Here is a 27,379-nt window from a genome sequence, read left to right on the forward strand (position 1 = left end):
CAGTGTAGGTAAACTAATCCTGAGCAGTTCAAAATTCAGTAGTGCTCACATGTGGAAAATTATTCAAGCATTAGATGTTTCCTCTAGAGTCTATCTTCCAAGAATTCACTTCTCTTGAGAGGAAGAGCTCTCAGCATAAATATCTTGAAAAAACAGGATGAATTCTGCCAGTGTCCCAACGTGTTCAGCATGGCAGGAGAGCCTGAGGTCCTGTGTTCTGCAGGAGGAGCATAGCCAGAGGTTTATAATGCCCTTGGTTTTGTTTTCATACCACTGCCTCCATTCCACCTCCCACATATTTGCTCCTTGCCTTCCAATACCTCACTGCATATATAATCTCCTCACTTCCTTTAGATGTCTCTCATACCCTTCTTGTATCCTCCTCTCATGGTTTTGGTGTATCCAGTTGCTGAGTGTGTCTGTAGGGTCAAGAGAAGAAGTTCTTGTGGTGGTGTTCATGTTGCAGCCTTCACACCTGAATTCCCATTCCCTCCAAATATAGTGAATTAGAGCTGCCTAATATCCTTGGAGCTAGGAAATCTTCCTGTGCCTATTTGCTGTATGACGTAAAGGTTTTCGGAACACAAGGAAATTTGGCAACATTGTCTCTTTGTGGGGAACTATATGCAAAAATTCCACACTTTTATGAGATGGAAATATTGGTTAGGGGGATTATTTTACTTCACCTTTGTGCGTGTTTATTGCAGTGAAAGCAAGTTGCATGGGCACTCTTAGAATAATAAAAATCTTGCCCATACAATTTCTTTGGATGAGAAACAGTACTGACCCAAGAAATTATTTGGTAATATTTTGCCATATACTTTTTATTCAGTTGGAGGGCCTACCTATCTCTAAACTAGCAACCATTACCTGCTCTCAGTATTTCTGGATATATCTCTGTCCCTGTTTTTGGTGTCACCTTGTGCCTCTGTTAAAACATCAAAGATCAGTTGCTGTGGCATCTAAGTTTCATTTTCAAGATCAAACATTTCACTGAGATGAGCCTTGTATTATAAATAATGATAAGTTTGCAGCAGCACCAGCTCTTTCACAGGTGTGAGGGGATTCATAAGTAACAAAATACTGGGGAGCTGCTGGGGCTGGAGCAAGGGAGATGGCCACAAAAACAATAGTCCATAGTCATAGAATGGTTTGGATTGGAAGGCATCTCAAAGCTTATCTAATTCCAACCCCTCTGCCATGGGCAGGAACACCTTCCACTTGACTGGGTAGCTCAGAGCTCCTTCCAGCCAGAGCAGTGCCAGGGATTGGGCATCTTCAGCTTCTCTGGGTACCCTGTGCCAGGGCCTCATCACCTTTACAGTAAAGAATTTCTTTCCAAATACCAAATCTAAGCCTGCTCATTTTCATTTTGAAGCCATTTCCCCTTGTACTGAGCACTGGTTTCAGCTGGCTGAGGTTAAGCCACACCATTCTGTCACTGCATGTTCTTGTAAAAAGTTCTGCTCCATTTTGCCTGTAGGCAACCTTCAGATACTGGAAGGCAGCAATAAAGTCCTCCCAAAGCCTTCTCTTCTCCAGGCTGAATAATCCCCATTCCTTTAGCCTTTCCTCATAGGAGAGATGGTCCATCACTCTGAATAGCTTGGTGGCCTCCTCTGGACTCACTCCAACCACCTCATGTCAAAATAACTAAGCTGCAGTTCTTACACCTGTCAATTCCCTACCTTCAAAAATGTCTTTAATATCAGCCTCATATCAGGATTTTGGCAGAGATTCCCTACTCATTACCATCTGTCTTGTAAGGTTAAGTTCATATTGTACAACTATGATTATAAGAAAAAGTAATTTTTAAATTATATTCCATGTAAAATTTAAGGTTTCATTTAGGTTACATATAAGTGTGCACTCTGTATAAAAATTTTCAAAGGATTTTTGCATTAACTTAAACTGATAGCAAAAGTGGTCATTAACTGCCATCCTAATTAAAGCCCCAGAGGTGTGGAACCTCCTCACTTTTGCGGGAGGACTTGAAATACGAAAGGGACCCCAAATCAGAAAGCAGGCCTAAATATTCCTTTTCTTGTTGTTTTCCATCATAATTTACTTAAGCCATTCTTCTTGTGACTAGGAGGAACCAGATATGATTTTAGTCTTCAACCTGGTGGTGGGCAAAAAAAGTCTTGTGTTTATTTTTACTCTCTTTTCTGACATGTTTGGACAATGCCTGGTGGACATCCTTTGCTGTGCTCCCTGCTCAGACTGGGCAGCTCAATTTCACTGACAAAAGAGAAACTGTCCATCCCATCCTATCCCTCTTCGTCCATTTTTTACAGTGCTTCTTCACGAGGAACTAAATGAATGTCCAGCAAGTCTAATGGAAACCTGTAAAAGCTATTAGATTGCAAGCCAATATCTGATAACAGGAACAGCAATAGATTATTTATTGTCTGCTGGTCAGACTGCACTTGTGGAATGGTCTTGGCACTGAACTTTGTATGCAGTTGCAAAATGCATTAGCAAAGCCCCCACTGTTTAAATATTCATCACAGGGAAATGAAGCATTTCATCAATTAATGTGAACCTTGGTCAACACATATAAAGACAAGGAAAGAGCCTTGAACAGTCCCAAAACAGCTCCTTTCTGGAGGAAGGGACCTGGACAGTAGCAGGCAAACAGATTTGCATCAGCTGGAGGATGAGAGTTCAGAGTATAACACCATCCTCTGACTCTCTGACTGCGCTTGTGCCATGTGTCTTGGAGCTGCATTTACCAATCTGGGTCCTTTTTATGTTTTTTGCTCTGATGGATAAAAAATACATCTCAATTCTGAACATAGAATCAGGGGATCTGCTGAAAATTTTTTATCAGGAGATTACGACCTCTTGTGTATTCCTATAAAAACAGCGTGAGACAACTGAATAGTTTCGAGGAATTGCTCTCCTAAAACCTCTTCTGTCCACAAACATCTTCAAGTTATTCTGTTTAAAGCTACTAAAAATTTTCACTTTCTCTGTATAATGTTGGTTTGTTTTCAGCAAATCCAACTCTATCTCCCATGCCTGAGAATTTACACACTAATTTAATTTACACTTACTAATTTACACTAATTTGTCCCTTTCTGTAGAGGTGGTTTGTGGGAAACAATTTTGTCTCTGATAAAATTAAGCACAATTATTTTTTCGAGTTATTTTCTTAAAGGTTTGTAGGATTCATTATTGCATATTTTTGCAGATCCTAAACGATTTTTAGTTATACCACCCAAATAACTAAATTTGATGGGCAGCTCCCTGACAAAACAAGAGATATCTTAGTCCAAAGACATACAACAATGTATATGGGTTTGACATCTCTTTGCTGTGTTATACTAAATATTATTGCATGCCCTAATAGTAGGATTTCTCCTGTCCCCTAGTGGCTAGTTCATTTTCTGAGTTCAGTACACTCATTAACATTTCTGTCATCCTATCAGAAATTATAAATTGGTCAGTGGTTTGATTTACATCAGAGAATGCACACACACAAAAAAACTCAGTTAAAAATATTTTCCTCTGTATAACATGCCCTTGTAATAGGAGTCCTATGAAATTATGAGCAATTGTAGCTGTTTTTAGTTCAAATTTTCCAGGAAGGTGCCAGAGACTGTGTGGTGCCCTTCCACACAAACTTGCAGTGAAAGATGAAAGAAATGAACATGGAAACAGCTAGAAAAGCAGTTTCAGTTTTTGCTGAAGTAAATAGTTGATATTTTGACAAGGTGCTGAATTTGCTTCGCTTGTTAAGACAGTGTTCTGAGAGAGCAGGAGTGGCACAGAGACTCCCTCTCTCCTGCATCCTGATGTCAGGCTGAGCTGCTGACCCCATCACCTGCTGGCTTGAAGCAATTCCTGCAGCAGCAGAGCTGAGCAGATGGAGGCACTGCCTGACCTGCAGCCTCAGTACAGCAACAGCCTCATGAGGTGAGGTTAAAAGAAGCTCTGTGAGCGAGTCTTGTATGATATCACTGGTCCTAACGAGAGCAAAGCTCTGCCCAGCTCCAGTAGCTTAGAGATGGGGAAAACATGACATTTGTAAAGTAACTGCAGGACAGAAATGGTAGTTGAAATGGAGTTCATACATTAAAACTCTGTGCAAACTACTTGTGTAGAATGACCTAATCTTTCCATAAAACTCTACAGAATGAACAAATGCAAGAAGAGAATTGTGTGATCCTTCTTTCTCAGAGTGTTTTACCTCCATCAATTAGCTACAAGGATAACAAATACTCCATTGCTTAAATACTTTTTTGGTACTTATGCCCTAAGTAAGAATGGTTTGGGAGTCCTCAAACATGTATCAGGGATTCTGGCCTTTGGACAGCATCCACAGTCCTCTGCTACACTTTCTCCAGTTGTGGAATAGTTTGCATGACTTGATATAAGCTGTATTGGAGCTCCAGCTGATGAGAGGGATAGTCTTACAGCAAATTTTTGTATTAAGCTTGTGGAGCTTGGAGCCAGCAGTACAGGTCTCTTGGGAGCTCTGCTCTGGAAAGCTTCAAGTGCAGCCAGCGCTGCCAAACCTCAGCATTTCAGTGTAAGCTGACAGTATCTATTGCTTCTCATGAAGCTTTTTGCTCCTTGCATAACATTACATTCAAATGCTGACCATCACAGCAGTGAGTGCTGGCATCCTCCTGCCTGTGGAGCAAAGAGATTAGGTGCAGAGGTGGCTCCACTTGAACAAGCACTGACCTGTGCCCAGGCAGACTAACAAGCCTTCCAGTGCCTTGGGAGAACATTTCCTTCTAGGACATGAGAAGACTCTTAGCTCAGATGCAGCACTACTCAGAACGTCTGTGTTTGGTTTTGAGTGTCGATGTGCAAACCTGACTTAAGGAGCTAAAAACCAGGATACTGTCAGGACAGAATCAAGATTAACAGTTTAAAATACAGAGGATTTTTTTAAAACAGATTGGCTGGCTCTGGTTTAATTCAGGTTCACAAGTATTCAGCCTATTCTTGAGTTAAAATGGATTTCTTGAATGGAGCTTTTTTTGGCATCTATTTTCTGGTATGCAAATCTGCAGTTTATCAAACTATTTCCACTATCGGTGGGAAAATCTGAAATTTTCAAAGGAACTTAATTATATTGAAGTTCAGTGGAAGACGAACTTGAATCTCTACGAATCTTCAGTGAAAACAGGGCCAGTTTTGCAAAGATATTCATGCCTAAAGAATAGTACCTGGCATAAAGGGGAAATGTCTTGATTTTTAATAACTTGATTTAATAACTAAATCTCCTATTTAGTTATTAAACTTTATATCCTATTTAGTTATTATACCAATATATAAATTGTGATAAACTGGCAGAAAATTCCCAGCCAGAAGGGAAGAGGTAGGGGCCCTGTAAGCCCACACTGTCCAGGTGCAGAGTGACCTGAGTAGTTTGGGCAGATGCAGCTGTTCCCTTTAGTCCTGTGCTTTACAAAACTGGAGTTGTAGTGCTTGCAGTGTGAATTAGCAGATGTCTGCTGCAAAATCTTATTTTTTCATACAATTCTCATTTTTGCAGGAGTTCTTTGATAGAGACAGTAATTTTTTTTTTTTTTTTTTTTTTTTTTTTTTTTTTTTTTTTTTTTTTTTTTTTTGCTACTTCTTAGTATCATAAATGGACCTCATGCAAGGCTGGCTATAATGTTTTCCATCTGCTAACTACATCAGTAATAACAAACTCATTTGTTCTTTGATTTTTTCATACAAACATGAAAAAAAACCCTCAAAGGTCTTCTCATTTACCCACCTCTCTGTTGTTCATACCCAGCCAAATGCAGCTCTTGTTTTTAAGTCAATGGAGCAACTACATGGATAAATCTATGCATGTTGAGCAAATTAACCAAAATAATCTCTTAGGCTTGTTGCACATGTACAAATGGGTTAAAGAGCTATGGAGCAATATAACATATGCTTCTGCATCCTTTTTTTTTTTTTTCAGTAAGTCCTTCAGCTGAGGAGGGAAACTATTCTTTTACAAGAGTAAAATGCAATGTAGCTAATACATTCATAATGGATTTTCGTGATCCACTCTTTATCCCCAATGACTCATTTTCAGATCTTAATGCAATACTCCAAAAGCTGAAAAATGTAATTCAGAGCGGCTTCCTGGTCTAAAATATTGATTCACTAATTCACTGTTTATAGCTTCTTGTTGCAGACTTTCCTGGTAAGTAAAAGACAAACCAACTGAATATCCCAATTCTTTCACTGAAATCATCAGGGAAGTGTTTGATCACAACTCCAACAAGCCTCAAATAAATTTTAAAACTGAAGAGTATGCTTAAATATCTTCCCACATCAAAGAGGGTTTTCTAAACTTGTACCAAAACCAGAAGGGTTTGACTACCTAGAAACCATAGAAGACAAATTACAATCACACACCTTAACTAAAATACATTTAGGTCTTTGGTGTGGTTTTATAATTAGGGGAACAGAAGGCGAGAATTTCTCTTGCACATTCAAAAGGAGCAGTAGCAAAAAAAGTAGTGAATATAACAAAAAAGTGACCATGAGAACACCAGACCAGACATCTGTTTATTTCCTCCAGAAATGCTCAGCCATGAATGCCCATGAACTACATGTGCATTTTTCAGAAGTTTGTTCTAATGATAGGTCTTGTGACATCTCAGCCAAAAAATTATGATTTAGCCTGTTTTAAACAAAATCATGAATTAAACTGCTCAGATTTTTATTTAAAAAAAACCCCCCGTTGTTGGTTTTTATAGCTGTGGATTTAAAATTTGTAGTTTTCTTTTAACAAAACTAATGCTTGTGACTTTTCATCTTTAGGTGAGACTACATACCATTCACTCTTCAGAACCTGAATGCTGCTGGCAAATGGAACTCCTGGGGCTCTGTTCCCCACCAAACACAGAATGTGGATCCAGTCTTGCCACCTCAGTCACCTGAGCACTTCAGTGACTTTGGTAGGATTGGAATATTATTCAAGCATGTCTTGCAACCCTAAGATAAACATTACTTTCCTTTTTACAGCCAAAAGACCAAGTCTCTGAGAGATCAGAAGATTTAGGCAGTACTAGCCAAAGTCTATCTGCCCTCTTGTCTGCTGTCTGAGCCTCCCAGTGTCTGGAATATGGAAATTAAAATTCCTTTGATGCCTGAAGGACCTCTCCCAGGCACATTAGAGGCTCTTTGTTCCTGCTGTCTAATGGATCATCTTGCAGCTGAAGACTAAGCCTGTCAAGATTCACAAACCTGCTGATCCTTCACTTAGCCTATTAAAAAGACCTTTTCTCATGTGTGCCATTTCTCAAGGCCTTTGTGTTCTTCATGACTTGAGTCAGGAGGTTTGACCTCACTTCCCCCATGAGCCTGGCAGATTTCCTCTAACCATCAGGACACAGGTTCATTCATTTGAAGGACAAGCTGGGGAAGATGATGTAGGTCTCCACATGAAGCCATATTGCTAGCAAAAAATAAATAAGATGTAGAGTGATGTAGGAATACAGCCAAATGGTTTGGGATCTTTGGGAATGGGCATTCAGGCTCCAAACCCTACCTGTGCAATTTTGATAACTGAGTCTCTAATTTCCAGTTGATTTCCCTAAACTTTAGTTTTAGTTTCTCTCACAACTCTTGCTTGGCTTACAAAACCAGCTTTTCTCCTGAAAAACAGACTGATAGGTCTAGAACAATTTCTAGAGTCATGCAAGGTTAGCATTTTCAGATAAAAGTGAGAAGAGAAACTGTCTCTTCTGCAGCCTGTAACTCATCTGAGCAGCAGCCATTTGGCATTGAAAGCTGGGAGCATCCTGGTCCCAGGAGGCACAGAAAAGACCTACAGCACAGTGTGGCGGTGAAGGCTTAACGTGGACATGGTTTGGAGAGGAATTCTTGATTGCATTGGCATCATCTTTTCAGGCCATTTTCAGCAACTCCCTTCTCTTCACTGTCTGTTATGGTTTCCACTTTGAAGGCATCAGTTCCCACTGCATTTGCTGGGGGACCTGAGGAGGCATTTCTCTGCAGAGGGGATGCTGTGATACTGAGTGGCCAACTCACATTACAGATCTGAGCGTTAAATTCTTGTTTAGAATAAGACTCAGGGGTCTGATTCTGGAAAAGAAAACATAAAACAACCCTGGAGGTTAATTCCCTTAAGTCTCCTTTAATAGTGGAGACTGGTTCCCTCCGCGTGGGTGCAGGAAGCCTCCTCCATCCCTTACCTGATGGCACAAGGGCTTTTCTTGAGCGGATTTCAGCAGTCTGGATCCTTCAACACGCAATTCAGGAACCAAATAAATTCGTGGTTATTTTAATTATAAAAGATACAAACTCTTAGGAGGGGAAGGATTGTGATCCTCTGAGTCTTCTCTGAAAGGCAAAGGCTCAAGCAAAAGGCTTGAGAACAGCACCATCTCCTGGAAACGCCTCATATGGCTTGGCTTTTCTAAGTTTAATGCACTTTTTTCCTGAAACTACTGTAATTTAACTGGTACTGTGGTTAAAGTACTCCCTACTGCTACCAAATTGTTGCTTCAGCAATAACTGAATACCACCCATGCACATTTTTTCGTGTATCCCACGTTAACTGTGAACCAAATATGGCACAAGCATAGGGACATTCTGTCAGTGTAGAAGTTGTGGGTACACTATGTTCACCACAGGGACATGTCTGAACAACCGAAACCCCTTGGGACAGCAGCCTGCAACCCAACCTAAACTAATTCTACATTTTTTTCTGAAGCATTCACCTGAAACCTGATTTTTCTTAGAGGTAATAAAGAAAAACAAAGAAAAATCAAATTTATTGTCTTCAGCAGGGGGCTGTGAGGATGACTCACGTGAGATGCTGCCAGAAATTTCCCCTGTATCTGACAGAGCCAGTTCCAGACAACTCCAAGGTGAATCTGCCACTGTCCTAGGTCGAGCCCATCAGCAATGGTGGTAGCACCTCTGGCGTAATGCATTTGACAATGGGGAAAACATCACTGGACAGCAGCGACTGCAGCCAAAGAGAGGAGTGAGAGTATGCTCCATGAGCATGCTCACCTTGTATCACAGTAAGTTTTTCCTTAACAACAGCAGTGTTATCTCACTTGAGCACATGCAAGTAGACAGCAACTAGATAGTTGCATGGCTCAGATTAAGCCTTTGACAAAATTTGCCACACCAGCAAGTTATCACACATAAATCATCAATTAAACAGATACAAACCTCCTGAAAATTAGCTGACAACCAGTTAATTATTAAACCCGAGGGGATAATCTGAATAGTGAAATTAGAAATGCTATATTTGGCCTTATGTAGAATTTTATGTCAAGTGTTGCATTTTGCGTGTTGTATTTATACCACATTAATTGAGGTCTAGCTAAATGCACACTTTGCTCACTGGTAGAGTGATTTTCCCAGTGGTAAAATTATTTGCTACGGCCTTTTATTTTTCAGTTACATGCATCTTTTAATTTAACTTTTTTCCCCATGCTCTGATTTAAAGACTTTTCCTTATACTTACCCACTGGATTTTTTAATAATTCTTGAGATATGACTGAAATTTTTTCTCTCCAAATGAAACCTAGCCTGAAGATGAAACGGCTGACTGCAGTGATAGGACAAGACACTACTTTCTCAGCTTTAACTCATCAACCAGGCTGTGTTTCAAGAATTAAGTCACACAGATCTCCATGTGGGCTTTGCTTTGCCTTAAAATAGTACCTTGAAAAAACCAGATAATCCTTCTGTATCTTAAGGTCTATCACTAAATATTGTCAGCTCTTTACTTCTTTTACAAGTGGGAGGAGACTGTATAATTTCCAATATAACTTATTTTGCCTATAAGTCATTATGGGAAACCATAATTATGGTGTGTATCAACTCATTTGGAATCTCAGCTGATACTCATACCTAGCTTTCATGTCTGTTCTTTGATACTGCATCTATTTTTCTTCTGAGTCTGTGACTCTCAGCCTTTCTCAGAAGACTTTTATGTGCATTCCGTTCCCTTGCATCTCTTCCAAAAAAGTTACATTACTGAAGACAAACAAGGTATTTGCAACAAGACTTGCTTTTGTTTTGATTCAGGGACAGGAGCAGCAGTTTGGTTTAACACTCCAACCAGTGTCATTTTTTTTTCTCTTCTTTTCTCTTTTCTTTTCTCTTTCTTTTCTTTTCTTTTCTTTTCTTTTCTTTTCTTTTCTTTTCTTTTCTTTCTTTTCTTTTCTTTTCTTTTCTTTTCTTTTCTTTTCTTTTCTTTTCTTTTCTTTTCTTTTCTTTTCTTTTCTTTTCTTCTTTCTTTTTTTTCCCTCCCCATTTCCAGTCTAAACCATCTGTCTTTGCTAAATCTGGTTAAAACTAAACCCAGGGTCTATCTGATTTCAACTAATCCTTCCATTCAAGTGTGTTATGCTTGCTTCAGCTAATAAACCATAGCTTACAGAATTAGGAATAGACTGCCTAAAAAAGCAACGCCCTTCATGTTCCACTGGTGGTGAAATATAATATTACATTTCACAATATACAGATGTACAGTGGATTGAACATGGACTTCAGACAGGATAAGAGAATGGAGCTCAGTTTTCCTGTAGGTGAAGCAAAAACATTTTAAAGGAGACATATCTAATTGCTATGCCCAACCCTAAGATCTTCTAGAAGTAATTGCACTTTCCTAGATGGCTAGATGTATAGTTACTAAGTAAATGGATATTTTTTATTAAAAGCAAGAGAGTAATTGCAGTGGCTGTCTGCAGAGCAGAGAAGTTGTTAAGTAGCAGAAAGTGACTGGTGTGACTTCTGCCCTGTGCCCAGATGACAAAATGGTCCCTCTGACAGCATCTGTTCTGCATGTCTTTGATGTCTTTGTGTATCACATGTCTGTGATGTATTTGTCATTCTCCTGCTGAAGCATCCTTGTGGCAGTGTGTCCATGTCAGGTTTAGAGAAACCTGAAGTGGGGACACTAATCCCATCAATATACATCAAGATATTCAGATAACAAGCAGATAATGTGCTGTGATAACAAGCCCAATAATGTGTTGCCTTTTATTGGTAAATTCCTCCATTATTTTCCATTAGCAACCACTCAGGCTGTCTCTTTTCATGTAGGGGTCTTTCAGTGTGAGTGATGGTGCATGGAGTACGGTGCAGAACAGTAGAAATTCCTAGAAGACAAGCAAGGAGAAGAGTGTGATTAGCAATTCTGTTTAGGTTTCTGGCTCCTGTTACAAGGTACGTATGACTGGCTTGCTCTGAAATAGAAGAAGCTGTTAGAAAAGCATAGTGAAGGTTGCAGCTTCTTCCTTCTTGCATTCATTTAGCAAGTTTATCTAAGGAAACTGAGCAAGACATAGACAAGGGCTCTCCCTCCTGCCTTGAGGCAATAGAGTGAGGTGGAAGGTGATTGCTTTTCAGACCAGTGCGAAAAGTAATCCCCTTGCTGTTAAATGGCAAACAGCCCAGCTTGTCTCTTGGGTCTGGAGGAAAGCACTGTGAAACACTTACCCAGGTCCAGGTGAAGCTGGTGGTGTAAATGGGGATCAGGGCTTTCTGATCTGCAGACTCTGAAGCCATAAGGCTGACAAGTGAGAAACATGAGTTGAGCAGACCTGTACCCAGAGCCTCTGCTGGCGACAGGAAGGAGCAATGAGCAGAAGAAACGTGAAAAAGTAATTTCCTCCTTTTTATGTCGCTTTTTAATTTCTCTCTCCCTCCCTACACAATTCTCTATATACAGTGTAAAGTGATCTCTACAAACCAAGGAGGCTTTCACAATTCACTGTGGTTTTATTTTGGTTTTGGGTGCTGATTCCCATAATGGACCCTTGTTGCCTTTTCAAGACATTAACAATTTCAGCTGTCAGACTGGTCAAGTTTACATCTCATGCTCCTTCCCCTCTGTCAAAACCAAACTTCTTTAGTGAGGGTCATTGCTGGGAGTTGCACAACTCAGTCTCTGGCTAGTGGGCACAGTGTGAGTTCCAGCAGAAAAGTGAACAAACTTGGATAGGTTTGCTCTTGTTTAGAAGAGAGAGACCAGAAAGCTATGCCTCAGGAATTTTCCCTGCTTTCATATAACATTATCACACTACAGGCATTGTTGTATCCTGAAAATCTGGGAATTTCATGGGAGCACAGCTGAGGAGATGGAATAATCAGCAAAATACTGAAATCAAAATCTGTATGCAGGTATTATGTCAGATTTATTCATATTTATTTGAAAGCCTAGGTTTAGATCTCAATTTGTTCTCAAAACACAATTATATTGTATTCAACATAATTATTGAATACAATATTGTATAATTGTATTCAGTTATAAATAAATGTGAATCATAAATGAAGTGTCAATACACATGATATGCACCTACTTAAAAAGATATTTGGTCATGGAGTTAAGCAAGGGGAATATTTTGTATTAATACTTACCTTTCACTTTTTGAATTTGATCATTAATTTTGAAATTAATTGAACTTTCCAAGTTAAGTTTAAGCTTATCACAGTATTTATCACTTACAGCTTGTAGAGATTTGATTTGTAATATACTTTAACTAAGAAAATTGTGGTTATCTCCTTGAATAAGTCTCTTTAAACAGTCCACCATGACTTTAGGACGAGCTCTAGATGCAGGATTACATGGTAAACTAAAATTGTTAACTACTGTTTTTTATGCCTGAATTAATTGTAAATTCTGTGTAGTACCTCAGAAAACTAAAATGTCCTCAGAAAAATATAAAATCTATGAGCAGAAGTTCAGCTTTTTTGGACAACCTCTACAAAAGCTTTTTAGGTGTCTGTGGATCTTCCCTTGGGGGAAAAAAAAAAAAAAAAAAAAAAAAAAAAAAAAAAAAAAAAAAAAAAAAAAAAAAAAAAAAAAAAAAAAAAAAACAACGAGCAGGCTGGGATTCTTTTGTTCTGACCCACTGTAGTACTAGTCTGGATGGCTGATTTTGCCTATTTAAATTCTGGCCCAAAATTCCAGCAGGACAAGACAGGAGACACTTCTTGTCCTAAACTGCTGCTTGTGTTCTCAGTGGTTTAATCCTCCAGCTCCAGCAGCACCAGGAGGATATTGGGTATCCCACTGCGTATCAATGCCCATTAAACAGGAATACAATACCAGAGCAGTCTGCTCCTCATTTATTATAGTACACAAGGGGCGTTGTAATAGAAGACATTTTCACTGGGACTAATGAGCAGAGTTTTAATTGCAGTGGAACTAGGACGACAACTTTTCAATTACAGCATAACTGATTGAGGTAAAATGAGGGTATTCTCCTCAGGTCATCCTGGCCCTTTTGAAATTACTGTCTATGTAGATATCAGAACTTGGTAACTGTACCATGGAAGTGTTTTCTCAGTTTGATCTGTTGCAACTCTTTTTTTATTTCAAATACAGCCTAACAAATATATTCTAATGCAAAATTTCTAGTAATTTGTTTACCCTTTCTGGAATTGCCAGAGACTTTCAGAAATGCAAGCGATGAGGAATTATTTTTACCCCCTTAAATATTCTGCATTTGGGGTTCTTTTAATTTGGAACAAGAAGCTAAAATATCTCTCTCCAATTTTGAGCCTGGGGTGAGATTTTATTATTCTAAACAAAACAGAAACTCTTTGCCATGCAGTTGTGCTCATATGACATCAAAACTTCTTAATGGAGAGGAGGTATCAGGTAGTCCAACAGAGGGAGAATCCATTGCAGCTCCACACTGCCAGGCCCATCCACGACTACACAGTCAGGTACTCATATACAGAACACACACTTATATATACATATGCACATGGCTGGCCACGTTGGTGGAGTCAAACACACAAATTCACCACTCACACAAACTGTACCAATGGCCCTGTGCTGTTGCCTTCTCTAGCTCATCAAGAATGAGGTCAAATTGGTGGAAAACATATCTGTGTGTTTAAACAAAATATGGAGTGCTCCAATAACTGAAACCCTCCCTAAATGGTCCTGGATCCTTAATTTACATGGTTTCTGGCACCTCTGCACACATGCTCCCAGTGCCTGCAGCTTTACTTGTGGACATCAGCAGACTGTGGCTCCCCAAGGAAGTGTGACCTGGACCCCCTTGTCTCACACAGGCACACACACACACATACAGATACAAACAGGTCTTTCAGCTGACCCCAACCCTTATTTCCCGGCCTGGACTCCCAATGCCTCCAGCAGCCAATCTGTCCCACTGCACCCAGGCCAGCCACTGGCACTGTGGATGGATGGGCTCCTGTGACACATGGTCTCTGCTCCTGCTGATGAGCCAGAGAAAGGAACAAGGCCATCGGTGCACTCAGACACCCATGCCCACATGTGCATGCAGAATAGACAGTCCTTCACCCAGGAAATTGCTCAGGAATGGATTTTGGTGGGAAGACAACACCACCTGAGTGTGGTGATAAGGAAGCATGGCACGGCCAGCAAAGGAAGCAGAGCAGCAATGAACAGGTTTAAATGTCACTATCCCTTTTATCCTCTTATCCTTCTATTTCACATACTTGTTCCACCCCAAAACATCTTGTTCTCTTGCTTTGTCCCCTAACCAACCCTAATTAAATCTTGAATAATGCCCAAATGCTCTTCCCAGTATCTCTGTCATGGTTCATGGTTTATCTACAAACGAGCCTGACACAGCCACTCACTCACATGCCACCCTCCTCCTCCACTCCTTCTGATGCAGGAGAATCAGAAGGGTACAAGTGAGAAAACTTACAGATGTAAGTAAAAACAATTTAGTAGGCAAAGCAAGAGCTGTATGTACAAACAAAGCAAAACAGGAAATCATCTCTTTTCTACCTGGATAGAAAAATAATCGTCATTCTGTCATTTATATAAAGAGCATAACATCAAAAATGAAAACAAATATAGCTCCTGGTCCTGCAGGAACATACACAATTACTCAATTTCTTAAGAGTATTCACTCTAAACAAGCAGAGTGCTAAACACAGGTAGTAAATCTACATACTTGCTTCTAGTGATCAAGAAAGAAGTTGTGTATTTTGGCTTTTTGTTTTGGGGATTTTTGTTTGGTTTTGTTTGGGTTTTTTGTTTGTTTTGTTTTTTAATGAAGGTTGACTACAGAACAAGTATCACTAAAGATTTAAGGAAAAACCTTTAACTCCTCTGTGTGTAGACAAATTGAGGTTAAGGGGTCCTGATCACAATTGCTTCAAAGAAGAACAGTTCTTGCAGATTACTCTTCTCAGAAACTTGATCTGTTTTCTTTGGCAGGTGTTGGGATCTGCCTTTTCCCAGGTGAGAAGATTCTATTCAAATTTTCTTGAGTGTTTATCCTTAAGAAGACCTGAAAATTAAGAACTGAATTAAAGTAACAGGTACTGTAGCATGTGAAGGTAAGATCATGATCAGAGTCACTTATCCAACAGTTTCATTTTATTCTACATCTACATTGCCTCATCCTCTTAATTTTGCAGGATGAAAATCTCAGACTTGTGTTTGGAAATGTTGGAGGATGCGTGTAATTTGAAGAGAATGGAGCATGAAAATACATTTGAGACTGGAGTTCAAGTGTCACCTTCAAGACTAGATCTCTCAGCCCATAGCTGCTACCTCTCTGTGAAGACTGCTGCTCAGGAAACTCCAAAGGACACCTGAGGCTGAAGTATCCCTCTTCCTCACACAGAATGCTATCTGACAGTGACTGCAAGAGCTAAGCCTTGAAACTTGTATTTATTCACTTCAGAAACACAGAGCAGAAGCTGTGTCTTCTCACATGGACATTCCCTGTGGAATATAGGAATGCTCACCCACACTCAAGCAGGTGTTTCTATATAAGGAAGAGTTTCAGTTTACCTTTGAACTTGAAAACAGACTAGAATCTTCTGTGATACTCTCACTGTGGTTGGTCCAGTGCCAGCACAGGGGCACTGGCTGGGCTTTAGAAATGTCTCTCAACATCTGTGTCTGCTTCTATTGGCAATAAGCCAAGTTATCCCTCCTAAATCATTAAGTATTTACAAGGGTGCTTTAGCAAGGTGTAGGGTTTCTCTGACACCTGTGTTCAGCTTTTCCTTTTGTTTATCTATTTTTTGTTATTTTGTCTTTATTAAATCTTTTTGTTTATAAAACACACCTGAAGAGCTGTATCTCTCAAAATAATTTTGAACCATTCTGGAAAGTTGCAGGCCAGCTCTCAGACTTGATAAATCTTCATGTAACTTATTCCATTCTGGCCAGGTGGAAGATTTTATCACAGGAGTATTGAGAGTGTAGGCACAGCCACACAGCAACGAGAGCCAATGTCACCATTGTCCTGTGCATCAGGATGGACAGACACACCCCCTGCAGCAACGGGGGGAATCAGTGTATAGAAACATGGGGCACAGGGAGAGCTGCAAGTGAATTTTAAAAGCAATTTTTGCTGTGAATTTAGGGAGTAAAAAACTAGGATTTTTTTTTCCTGACAAAGTACATAAAGTCACTGAAGTGCTAACAAGTATGCAAATTTGCGTTTTGTAGTAATAAATATACATAGATAACCTGAAGGTGAAACAAAGAGTTGCCGTTTTCCAGCTCTTTGATATTGAAAGTATGCTCAGTTAGAACAATTGTTTTCATCCTTTCCCACACTGCAGACTTCTACATCGCAATGCCTACTTCTGTGTGGTAAAATTAAGTATGACAACAGTAACTTGCCTTTTATTTAGCTATTCTTCAATACTCTTTTAAAAATTTTTCACAAACCCACACACAAACTTTTCCACTTTAAGAATCACCATAGTGGATGAGTGAAAAGATGAGGTAGTGAGTAATTTTTATCTCTAAAAACACAATGTAAGCCACATTCCTGTCATGTGCACAACAACCTACAGTTCTTCTGGTTCTATTAAGCTACAGGATAAATCCTGCCTTCAGGGTTACCATTTGTCTGTGGTAATCTGTGTGTGGTATTTCAGAGCAAAGTCCATCCTTCAGTTTTCTTCTCTACCATAAAATGATAATCCTGTCATAAATGAATCTCATCTATGACCAGAAACCGGGTTTCTGTTTAAAGAACTGACAGTGTCATGGTAGGGAAGGAAACAGGGGGTGTTTGTGGGCTGACAGGAAAAGCATGAGGAAAGAGGGACATGACAGTGACCACTCTGACAAGGAGTGGCCCAGACAGTTGTCTGTCTCTACCTATCTTTTATCAGGTGTTTGCAGCTACCACAAACAAAAATAAGCATTAAGAAAGGATTTGAAGGGAGCCATGGAGAACTTCTTTGGTATTTATGAAAAAATCATCCAAGTGCAAGGAAAGTATGTGTATTTCTTCCTGAAGTTGGGGTAACAGCATAGTTTGGTTCTGGGGTTTTTTTTAATGAAGAGGGTAACCCTCTTACAGTTACCTTATTCAAACCTGGGTAAAAGTATTTCCATAGGTTGTTACCACAGATTATTTAGACCCACTTGAATAATTGTTCCAACTTGCATAACTTGCTCCTGTCACAGAGTCACACAATATTCTGAGCTGGGTCTCGAAAGTTGGGATGAATCCTGGTCCAGGTCTTAAATAGAATGCCCAAACAGGGATTGAACCTTGGTGTTATTAACACCCTGCTCTAACCCTCTGAGCAAATCTGAATTTGTCACTACACATTGAGATATGTTGACCTTGCTTACGTCAATGCTTTCCGCTCTTCACCATTTAAATAATGTATTTCAAATTAGATCCAAGTTTTCTTCAGCTTACTTTAACTGCAATTTCTTCATTTTGTGTCTTTTCCCTCATTCTCCCAACATGTGCCCTGCTGAGGGCCTCTCTAGCTCCCAAGGACTGCAACTACTGAATGACTTGTTGACTTCCTCCCTGACAGAGCAGATGGGACTGCTGCTGTATTTCATTTCACACCAGGAAAGCTGTGAGGGGCCATAAGTCTTGCAGCCAGAAGGAGCAGTAAGTCATGGGGCCAGAAAGAGGACAGGGGCCACAAGGCCAGGTTTCAAATTAGTTGCATAATAAGACCTTTGTACTGGGAGAGTGGGGGAGTAGGGCACAGACATCCTGCAGAAGCCAGGCTGCTGATTGCAGGCAGTCCTAGCTGGAAGATGTGGAGGGTGAAGAAAAGATAATGAACCTTCACATTTGAGTAAAAAAAATCTGACTGGTCTCAGAATGGTGAAGATGTTTTAAAGGCTTTGTGAAGCATCTTCTCTTGGATTGCTCTATGATGAGGCTCCCCTAGAGAACTTTCTACACTGGCAATTCCACGTGGCACCTTTCAAAGCAGTCACAGGTCTTTGCGTTATTAACACCCTCTTGCTATGAATAAAAGAGCTGACCTGGTTAAAGGCCTGCACACTGTATGCTCATTAATGTGTTTTCCTGTGTGGCAGCCACACACCTGACTGCAGCATCAACGTGGTGCAAGAGGGAGTCCCTGTTGGTGATTTACCATGCAGTTCCACTTGTGTGAGGTCAGAAGACCTCCATATGTATGAATTGACTCCTCAACACCAGGTAAGGAAGAGCTGTCCAGATTTTATTCTCACCTTCACGGAATTTTTTACAGGAGAAAGCTTTCTATTTAGATCATTTAGAGAACCTTTGGTTCAACTACAAATGCCTATTCTGTACTTGGGGAATAAGAAGCTTCTGTCAAGAAATGGAAGATGCAGACAAAAGTTTATGAAATAATTCAAAAACTCTCAAAAAATGTCACCTCCTGGTAAAGCTTGTTATGATTACCAAAAGAGTTCTCATGCCAGAAGGCAAATATGGAGTGTTTGAGAGAATAGGGGCTAGGCAAAATAAAATCAGATTGGGAAAGCAAAACTCCTGCAGTACTTGGAGTGAAAAGGGAGATTTCAGGCACAAAACTGGAAATTGAAAGGAGGAGCTAACTGAGGTATTGTTATTTCTATTGCATGTGTTGGATAATGAAACGTCCAAAGACACACAAAAATAATTTTGTGTATGAAATAAGCTGAAAGGGAGAATGTTTCTAGCCTTACTACAGGAATGTAAGAAGGGAGAAACAAACTTTGTAGCGTGACAGTGATTGTATTGGATTTGTGTGGCAAGGATTTGGTAGGAGGAGGTTTTCTTCTTTGAGAAGCTAACAAAAGCTTCCCTCATGTCCAGCTGAGGCAGTTCTAGTTGGCTCCAAGATGCACCCACTAATGGCCAAAGCTGAGCTAAACATCAGTGGTGTTTGGCTGTTCTCACACTTGTTATCACAGTGCCTCTGTGATAATATATTTAAGAAAGAGTAACAGCATCTGTGAGAGGAGTGAGAAAATTCCAGGGGCTCTGCAGAAGCTGAAGTGAAGAAGCAGGGGGAGGAGAAGCTCCCCACGCTGGAGCTGAGATCCCCCTGCAGCCTGTGATGAAGACAAGGGTGAGGTAGGCTGTCTCCATGGGTAGCCCATGGAGGTCCCAGGCAGAGCACAGATAGACTAGCAGCCTGTGGAGAACCCTGGAATAGAACATGCTGAAGCAGTTTGTGAAGAACTGCAGCTCATGGGAAGGACTGACAATGGAGAAATTTGTGGAGGACTGTCCTCCCAAGTGTGGGACTTCATGTTGGAGGAGAGAAGAAGAGTGGGAGGAGGAAGGAGCAGCAGAGACAATGCACAATAGACTGACTGCAACTCCCATTCCACATTCCCCTGTGAGATTCTGGGAGTGAGGGTAGAGAAGAAGGGGAAGAAGGGAGTTGGGAAGAAGGGAGGGGAAGGGGAAATGTGTTTCTAAGATTTGTTCTTATTTCTAGTTATTCAACTCTGATTTGCTTGACAAAAAACTGAATTAAATGCCCTGAGTTGAGCCTGTTTGCCCTTTGACAGTGATTGGTGAGTGATCCTTCCCTGTCCTTATCTCAACCCACAAGTCTTTCATCATATTTTCTTTTCCCTATACAGATGAGAAGCAGGAGTGGTAGAGTGGCTTAGTGAGAATGTGACACCAGCCAAGACCAACCCACCTCAGTGGAACATACAGACTTCTGCTAATAAATCACATGGATGGAAATATATCACCAATAAAAGTTGAGGAGGTAACACCACTCCTTCTGGAGTGAGCACATCTGTGCAAAGGATGCCAAGGCTGCATTTGTTCTTGCTCTGGAGGGTGGTGGGTGAGGTTGAAGAGGAGAAACGGGGGTAGTTGGACCTGACATAGATAATTGATGTGCTCTCAAAGAATTTGTCAGTAAAAGTAAGTTTCGGATGCATGTTTCTTTCTTTAAAACCATCTTTCTTTACACAAAATTTAACAACATCCCTAAGATTGCCATTTTCTGGGGGTGAAAGGAAAGAAATACCATGAAGTGGTCAGTAGCTGTGATTTTGCATGCTTTGTATGTTTGTTTTGTTATGCTTTGGTCTGTTAGGTAAATCTTGCCAAGAGCAGGGTTGTCCATTTTTCTATATGGATTAGGCACTCCCGAGTCATTAGCAATAAGGAACTAACTCCTTGGCTGCCAAATCCTACCTGAGCCTTTCAGCAGGAGTGTAGACATCAGAGCCGCCCAGAAGTATCTGCCACAAATTCTTGCCTGTCCCACTATTTTGCATGTTAAATTCTTGATTTTCTTTACTGAGATGTCTCATGATCATTAGCTGTAATGTCTATTAATTAATACATTTCTTTGCTTTTATATATATACTTTTTTTTTTTTCCTCTCTGTGTGCGTGTGAGGGTAATGAGACACTGGACCTGGTTTCCCAGGGAAACTCACTCATTTTCAAAATGCTGGTCAAGGTAGACAGAACTCTTGTCAGTCTGGTCTAGCGGAAGATGTCCCTGCTCAAAGCTGGGGCAGCTGAACGAGATGATCTCTAAAGCTCCTTTCCAACCCAATCAATTCTATGATTCTCTGTTTCCAAGCACCTGCATCACTTGAGTGAATGTTTGGAATGCAAATCACATGAGTTATGCTGAATTCAGGTCAGATGCATGTCTTGTAGCTAAACTGGCATGCTTTTATTGAGCATGCTACACAGTGTGCTTGCCATTTAGCATATGCTGTTCATGATTATGGCATAACTAGAACTTGCTGTTTTCCTTTTAGTTGCTTTTACTGGGAAAATCCTCAAATCTGGAAATCTCCCTAGGCAAGCTGCAGGCATCTTCCTCACTAGAGATTTAAGAAAGATCAACCTTGAACAACATCTGACAGTGAGATGTGCCAGACAATTTACTAGGGTTTCCTCCAGTCTGAAATTTCTTGGAAAGTATCAATTGTGCTAACATACCAGAGACAGAAGGTGTGAAACTACAGGGTAAGATGTCAGACCTTCCATGTCTACATTCTTCATTTAATGCAAAGGTCTGACAAAAGTATTTAGTTGTGGGGGCATCACCTTCTTCTATATACTACTGCAAATGCCAAAGTGGTGTATGGTCTTTCATGCTACCATGAAAAAATTACCATGGCAATCCAAAATGTTGAAGGAGGTCTAAAGTCACCTTGTGGCAGATGGGAATGTGTGAGTGTGTGTAATCTACTGCACATCTATTCAGAGGATCATCCTAGCACTATGTACTGTAATCTGTAAGGTCTCTCACTGCAAGTACTTAATGTTTTTACTGTGGGTACTTGTACTAGTAAGGTTGAACATGCTTCTAAAAATTTGCAACATAAGCATGATAGAGAAGTGGATATACAAATTCACAGTGAGATGAATATGGTTACCAGAAAAAGCACTAGTCTTAACCAAGAATCTTTTGTCAAGATCTCTTTAACCTTCACAACAGTAGAAAATACATATGTATTAATGGGGTTTGCATAGAGATTCTTCCAGATACAAGAGGCAGCATGATAGAAATATCATAGATAGAAATAGGAATAGTTTAAAAACAAATTTACATGCATATCTGTTTCTAAGCAATATTGGAGGTGACTTGCAAAGGCAGTCATTTATTGGAGGATTTCTGCATGAATTTATTTTTCTGCCTTCTATTTCCTCTTTTGGAAATGGTGACAATTTTGCATACTATGTATTGCAGAACAATTTTCACTACATAGCACTAAAAAAAAGTTTTCCTTTGAAATGGAAGAGTAAGATACAATAAGTATTACTCTAACTAGGAGAAAAAAAATCAGGAAAGCATAAACATTGTCCCTTTTTCTCTAGTCAAGACAACTTTGTCAAAGCTTGTCATAAATAGAGTTTTAATATGATCACTCCTTAAAAAAAAAAAAAAAAAAAAAAAAAAAAAAAAAAAAAGTTCTGTTGATGTTTCCTCCCAGCCCATGATTTGTAATCTGTTTCAGCAAAGTTACATTATTTATGATGAGTTGACCATGCCTGCATGCCAAGTGCCCACCAAAGCTGCTCTGTCTTTCCCCTTCTCAATTGGATGGGGGAGGAAAACGTGTAACAAAAGGCTTCTAAGTCAACATAAAGGCAGGGAGAGATCACTCACCTATTATTACTATGGGCAAAACAGATTCAAGTTGGGGAAAACTAACATAATTATTTCTTAACTATTCCTAAAAATTTCTTACCAATTCAGTCAGAGTAGGATAATGAGAAATAGCCCCAAATCTTAGAAGCACTTTGGCCACAACCCATTCCTTCTTCCCAGGCTCAACCTCACTCCTGATTTTCTCCACCTCCTCCACCCCAGCAGCACAGTGAATGGGGGTGGTGGTCAGTTCATCATATGCTGTCTCTACTGCTGTGTCCTCACAGGAAGGACTCCTCACAGTTTTCCCCTGCTCCAGCTTGGGTCCCTCTCAAGGAAAACACTCCTCCCTCTTCTCCAATATAAGCCCTTTCCCATGGGTTGCTGTTCTTCACAAATTACTCCTGTGTTGGAACCCTGGAGGCTCAGAATTTCAGGCTTTCTGTGCTAAAAGGCACTGACCCTCAAGCAAGCACTACATTTCACCTGAGGCTGTGGAACAGGCTTGCAAAATTGAGTGATAGCACTGGGACTATGGGTGTGTAGTTTGAATAGCAGTGTGTGATATCACAGGGTGCAAAACATAGGATTTGAGGTTTTATTATATAGTAATATATATAAAGCAAGATGGAGGAGTTTAGGCACAGGCAAAGTTTTCTTCTTTCACCTTCTTCTTCATGGGTTTGGGTGGTGTTTTCTAACTTGGGTGAAAAGGTCTGCATTGTGGACCACAGCAGGTAAGTTATTGGCTTGAAAGTAAAAATTATATACGTGTCATCTCGTTATTGGACAAATTATGCTTAAAAGACCTTGGAAAGAGTTAGAGCCATTTTCTACCTTGTTAGCTAGAACTCACAACTTGTAAGGTTGTATTATAGGTAAGAATTAATAAACAACTGAGTATGAACATGAGAAAACTGTGTCTCCCATACATTAATCCCAGCTCTAACAGGAAGAAAAGAAGACAGGAAACCCCAGACTCCAGTGTGGGTTCCTCCCATGGAGCACAGTCCTTCAGGAGCAGACTGCCTGAGGCTGAGTTGTCCCCAGGATAAAAAGTCCTGGCAGAAAACTTGCTCCAGTCTCTCCACAGGTCTTGACAGAAGTCCACAGGTCATGACAGAAGCTCCAGCATGGGTTTCCTATGGGGTCACAAGCCTGCTTTGGGCATCCACCTGCTCCGATGTGAGTGGAATCCACCACAGGCTTCAAGTGGGTCTCATGCTCCACCACGGGCTGCAGGGGCACAACCCCTGTAGGTCTTAACCACAGGTGGCAGGGGAACAGCTGCTCTGGTGCTTGTAGCACCTCCTCTACCTCCTTCTTCACTGTCCCCAGTGTCTGCAGAGGTGTTTCTCACAGAATCACAGAATGTGATGAGTTGGAAGGGGACCACAAGGACCATTGAGTCTAGCTCCTGGCTCTGCAGAGGACACTCCAAGAACCAACCCTGGGTGAAGAATCTGTTTCTAATATCCAACCTAAATCTCCTCTGACACAACTCCAGGCCATTCCCTTGGGTCCTGTGACTCTTCACCACAGAGAAGGGAGCAGTGCCTGTCCCTCCTCTTCCCCTCACAAGGAACTTGTAACCACAGTGAGGTCTCACTTCAGTCTCTTATTTCCAGGCTGAACAGACCAAGGGTCATCCAGTGCTCCTCATAAGGCTTCCCTAAAGGCCCTTTACCATCTTAGTTGCCCTCCTTTGGATGCTGTCTAATAGCTTTATGTCTTCTTCTCTCACATGTTCTCACTCCTTTCTTGAGATGGAGGTGTGGAGGCTGTTTTCTCCCTTCTCAAATGTATGACCCCAGGCGTGCTGTAATTACTGATGGGCTTGGTGTTGGCCAGCAGCAGGTCCACTCTGGAGTCATCTGGCATGGACTATGTCAGACACAGGGGAACCTCCTGGCAGTTTCTCAGAGAACTCCCTCCTGTAGCGTCACCATGACCAAAACCTTGCGACACAAACCCAATACATTTGGACATGCATATAATCATTATAAATACACTGAATACCTGCTCCTCTGGAACCCGGAGTGTCCCAACTCTGGTTCCAGAGCTTGGCAAATAACACCAAGAAGCCTTTGAAATGGCTGCTGTCCCCCATACTGGGCAGTGATTCCAACTTGTGCCCAGCCTCCTTTGTGTTAACATCCTTCCCATGGATGTTATCACAGATGTGCACCTACTACTTCCCATTCTCAGAACAAAGCATCATAGCTATAAAACAAGGGTACAATTTACAGCCAGAGTCAAGGGCAAGTGCTGTCCTCACAAACACCTTAATTTGATTTTGGTGTTCCTCAGCTTCCTGGCACACAGGTCTTCTTGGGGCTGGATACTCAGGTGCTGTGGCTCATGGTGGTCAGTGCTGGGGAACAGGGAGTAACGCTTCTGTTTGGACAACAGGCTTTTGCCAGTAACTGAGTTCAATCAGCACTCCAGTTTGGTGACAGGAGCAGAGATAAGGCCTCAGGCTGGCCCATGGTGGGAAATGGGGAAGCAATCCTTACTGCCTGGGTCCGCAAGGCCGCCTTCCTTGCACAGGGGATATTTCACCCCCAGCTTTTTGATGAGCTACCCAGCACTAGGAGACGATGTGTGGTATCGATCGTTCCTCCTTTCGAGTACCACAGATCTCTGAGGCAGCTCCGGGCTCCCTCCATGTGCCCGGGCCACAGGACAGGTACCCCCAGGCCAGCAGCGGCGGTGAGCGACGGCGCGGGCACCACACCTGCCCACGACAGGTAGCGGGGCGGCGCTGGATGGCTATCCCAGCCGGGGCTGTGCTGGATGGCTATCCCAACTGGGGCAGTGCTGGATGCCTATCCCAGCCGGGGCGGTGTTGGATGGCTATCCCAACCGGGGCAGTGCTGGATGGCTATCCCAACTGGGGCAGTGCTGGATGGCTATCCCAGCCGGGGCGGTGCGGGGCCGGGGCCGGGTACCACACCCAGCGCGGGCGGGGGGCGATGCGGGGCGCCGCCGTCATGGCGGGGCGAGCGGCGGCGGCTCCGGGCGGATCAGCTGGAGTGCGTCAGCGGCGAGGGGCGGGGAGGCCGCCGGGGGAGATGATATCAGGCGCCGGGCAGCAGGACCGTGCGAAGCCGGAGGTGAGCGGGGGGGTGTGTGCCGTGAGCTGTGCTGTCAGGGAGCCCGGCCGCCTCCGCCTCCTTCTCCTTCTCCGTTCGCTCCCGCGCCGCCGCGGCGGGCTGCCCGGCCGGCTGAGGTGAGGCGCGCCGGCTGCCGCGGGAACCTGCCCGGGCGTCCCGCATCCCCGCAGGGCCCGGCCGGGCGGGAGGCGGCTGGGAGGGCTGGGCTGGGCCGGCCGCTGCCCCGCGGACCCTGGCCCAGGGTGTCCGTCCGTCCGTCCGTCCGCATCCCCGCCCGCGGCGCGGCCGCCGCCCCCCGGCAGTGCGCGGCCCCGCTGCCATCGCGGTGCGGGCAGGGCCGCGCCGAGCCCGGGGACACGGGCCATGGGCGGGGGCGGCTCGGGGGACAGACGGGACCGGCCGGGGTCGGCCCGGCCGAGCTCGACCCTCCCGCGCTGCCCCCGGCCTTGGCGGGGCTGGCGGCGAGCCGGGTTCGGCGTGAGTCCTGGCCCAGGCCACTCCGGGTTAACCAGAACCAGCCATCTTTTGTGGGGTCTTCTGTTGTAGCGTTGGAATTTACGTGTTACAGCCGCACGCACACGTGTAAAGAGCCATTATACATCCGTACACCTCCAGGTTTGCGTGAGCACAGTAATTGCGGTGCTACAGTTGCCGCGTCCCACAAAGATGGCTCTGTGTGTGCGTGTGCGAACACATGTGGACACACGCGGTGGCACACGCTCTTCTGTTCTCCTGCATGTGACGTGTAAGTCTTTTGGAATTTTATTTTGAGGTAGGGTTGGTTCATTCCTCTTAAAACAGGGAAGCATCTTGCCTAATGTATCCACTGATGTAGCACTGCTATCCTGCTTATGAGTGTAAAATGCAGCCTGAGAGAGTGGATTGCACTGAGAGCTAAAGCAAAAGGTTTTACTAGCATAAATGGAGAACAAAATGTATTAAGTCACCAATTTAATACATGTATTAATGCTCTGTTTAGTGGAAACTTAAGGAATTATCTTTAAGCTCTTCTGAACTGTGGCGTTTTTAGTTTTCAGTTATTAATAATCAGAAATGTGGAAAACTAGCCTTTGGTTGGAGACACCGTTTGGCTGATATTTGCTTTTTTTGTGTACATACATGCAGGAGGAGGGAACTGTTTTCTTGTTCTGCATGGCTGCACTTACTCATTTTATGCATTGGGCTGCACCATTGGCCTGGTATAGAGCCCACCAGTTCATATGGGGAATAAGTATTGTGTCAGAGTGATCATTATAATGACATCAGTGCTGCCTCACTGGAGAACCTATAAAAAAAGCTGCAGATTGGAGTGATCTTGGTCTTCCTCCTCTGTCAAACTATAGGAACTCAGTGCAACTTCTTTTTCTCAACCACACTGGTACCTTTCTTGTTTAATTGACCTCCACTTGACTTAGGTGCTCAAGAACTTCTTGCTTTTTGTCTTAGTGGTGGCTCGTGAAAAAGAAAAAAACATTTCATCGCCTGTTTCATAGTTAGGGCAGAGAGTGGTTTATGCCATTAATGTTCAAATTCAGGTATTATTAATGTCAGTGAGCATCTTGATCTCAACACTGGTTTTGGTTGGTTTTTTTTTTTGAGCTGTTGATATAGGCAGGTTTTAAAATCCTTTCCTTGTTTCTCTTTCTGCAGTCTGATGTTTGTTATAATTTTCTTTGTGTGGAATCAAATGTTTTACAGTGTCTTTCTTTCCTGTTGTACAAGATGAGTAATTAAGATGGGATTCTACTGTACTTTCACAATATCTCTCTAGCAGTGTGATCCAGAACTCTTTTCATAGTGTTACATATCTAGACACTTTACAAATGGGCATTACTCTGCAGAATTGGAAAATACTATTAATTTCTTCAATATGCATATCAAGGTAGATAACTTCTTTGGTCTGATAACCAAAAAGATGGAGGTTTATGTGTGTGAATTTTTTTTTCTCTT

General features: G+C 42.0%; 1 long non-coding RNA gene across 1 annotated transcript in view; it reads right to left on the reverse strand.

The window, feature by feature from the left end:
- Positions 1–12,761: 12,761 nt before the first annotated feature.
- The window catches only part of LOC136374037 (uncharacterized), a 189,693-nt gene continuing 175,075 nt past the window's right edge, over positions 12,762–27,379 (reverse strand). Inside the window, exon 2 of the long non-coding RNA XR_010745799.1 lies at positions 12,762–12,845. This is a non-coding gene — a long non-coding RNA (uncharacterized lncRNA). The remainder of the gene's footprint in view (positions 12,846–27,379) is intronic.

The sequence above is a fragment of the Sylvia atricapilla genome, chromosome Z, assembly GCF_009819655.1.
Source record: "Sylvia atricapilla isolate bSylAtr1 chromosome Z, bSylAtr1.pri, whole genome shotgun sequence".
NCBI lineage: Eukaryota > Metazoa > Chordata > Aves > Passeriformes > Sylviidae > Sylvia > Sylvia atricapilla.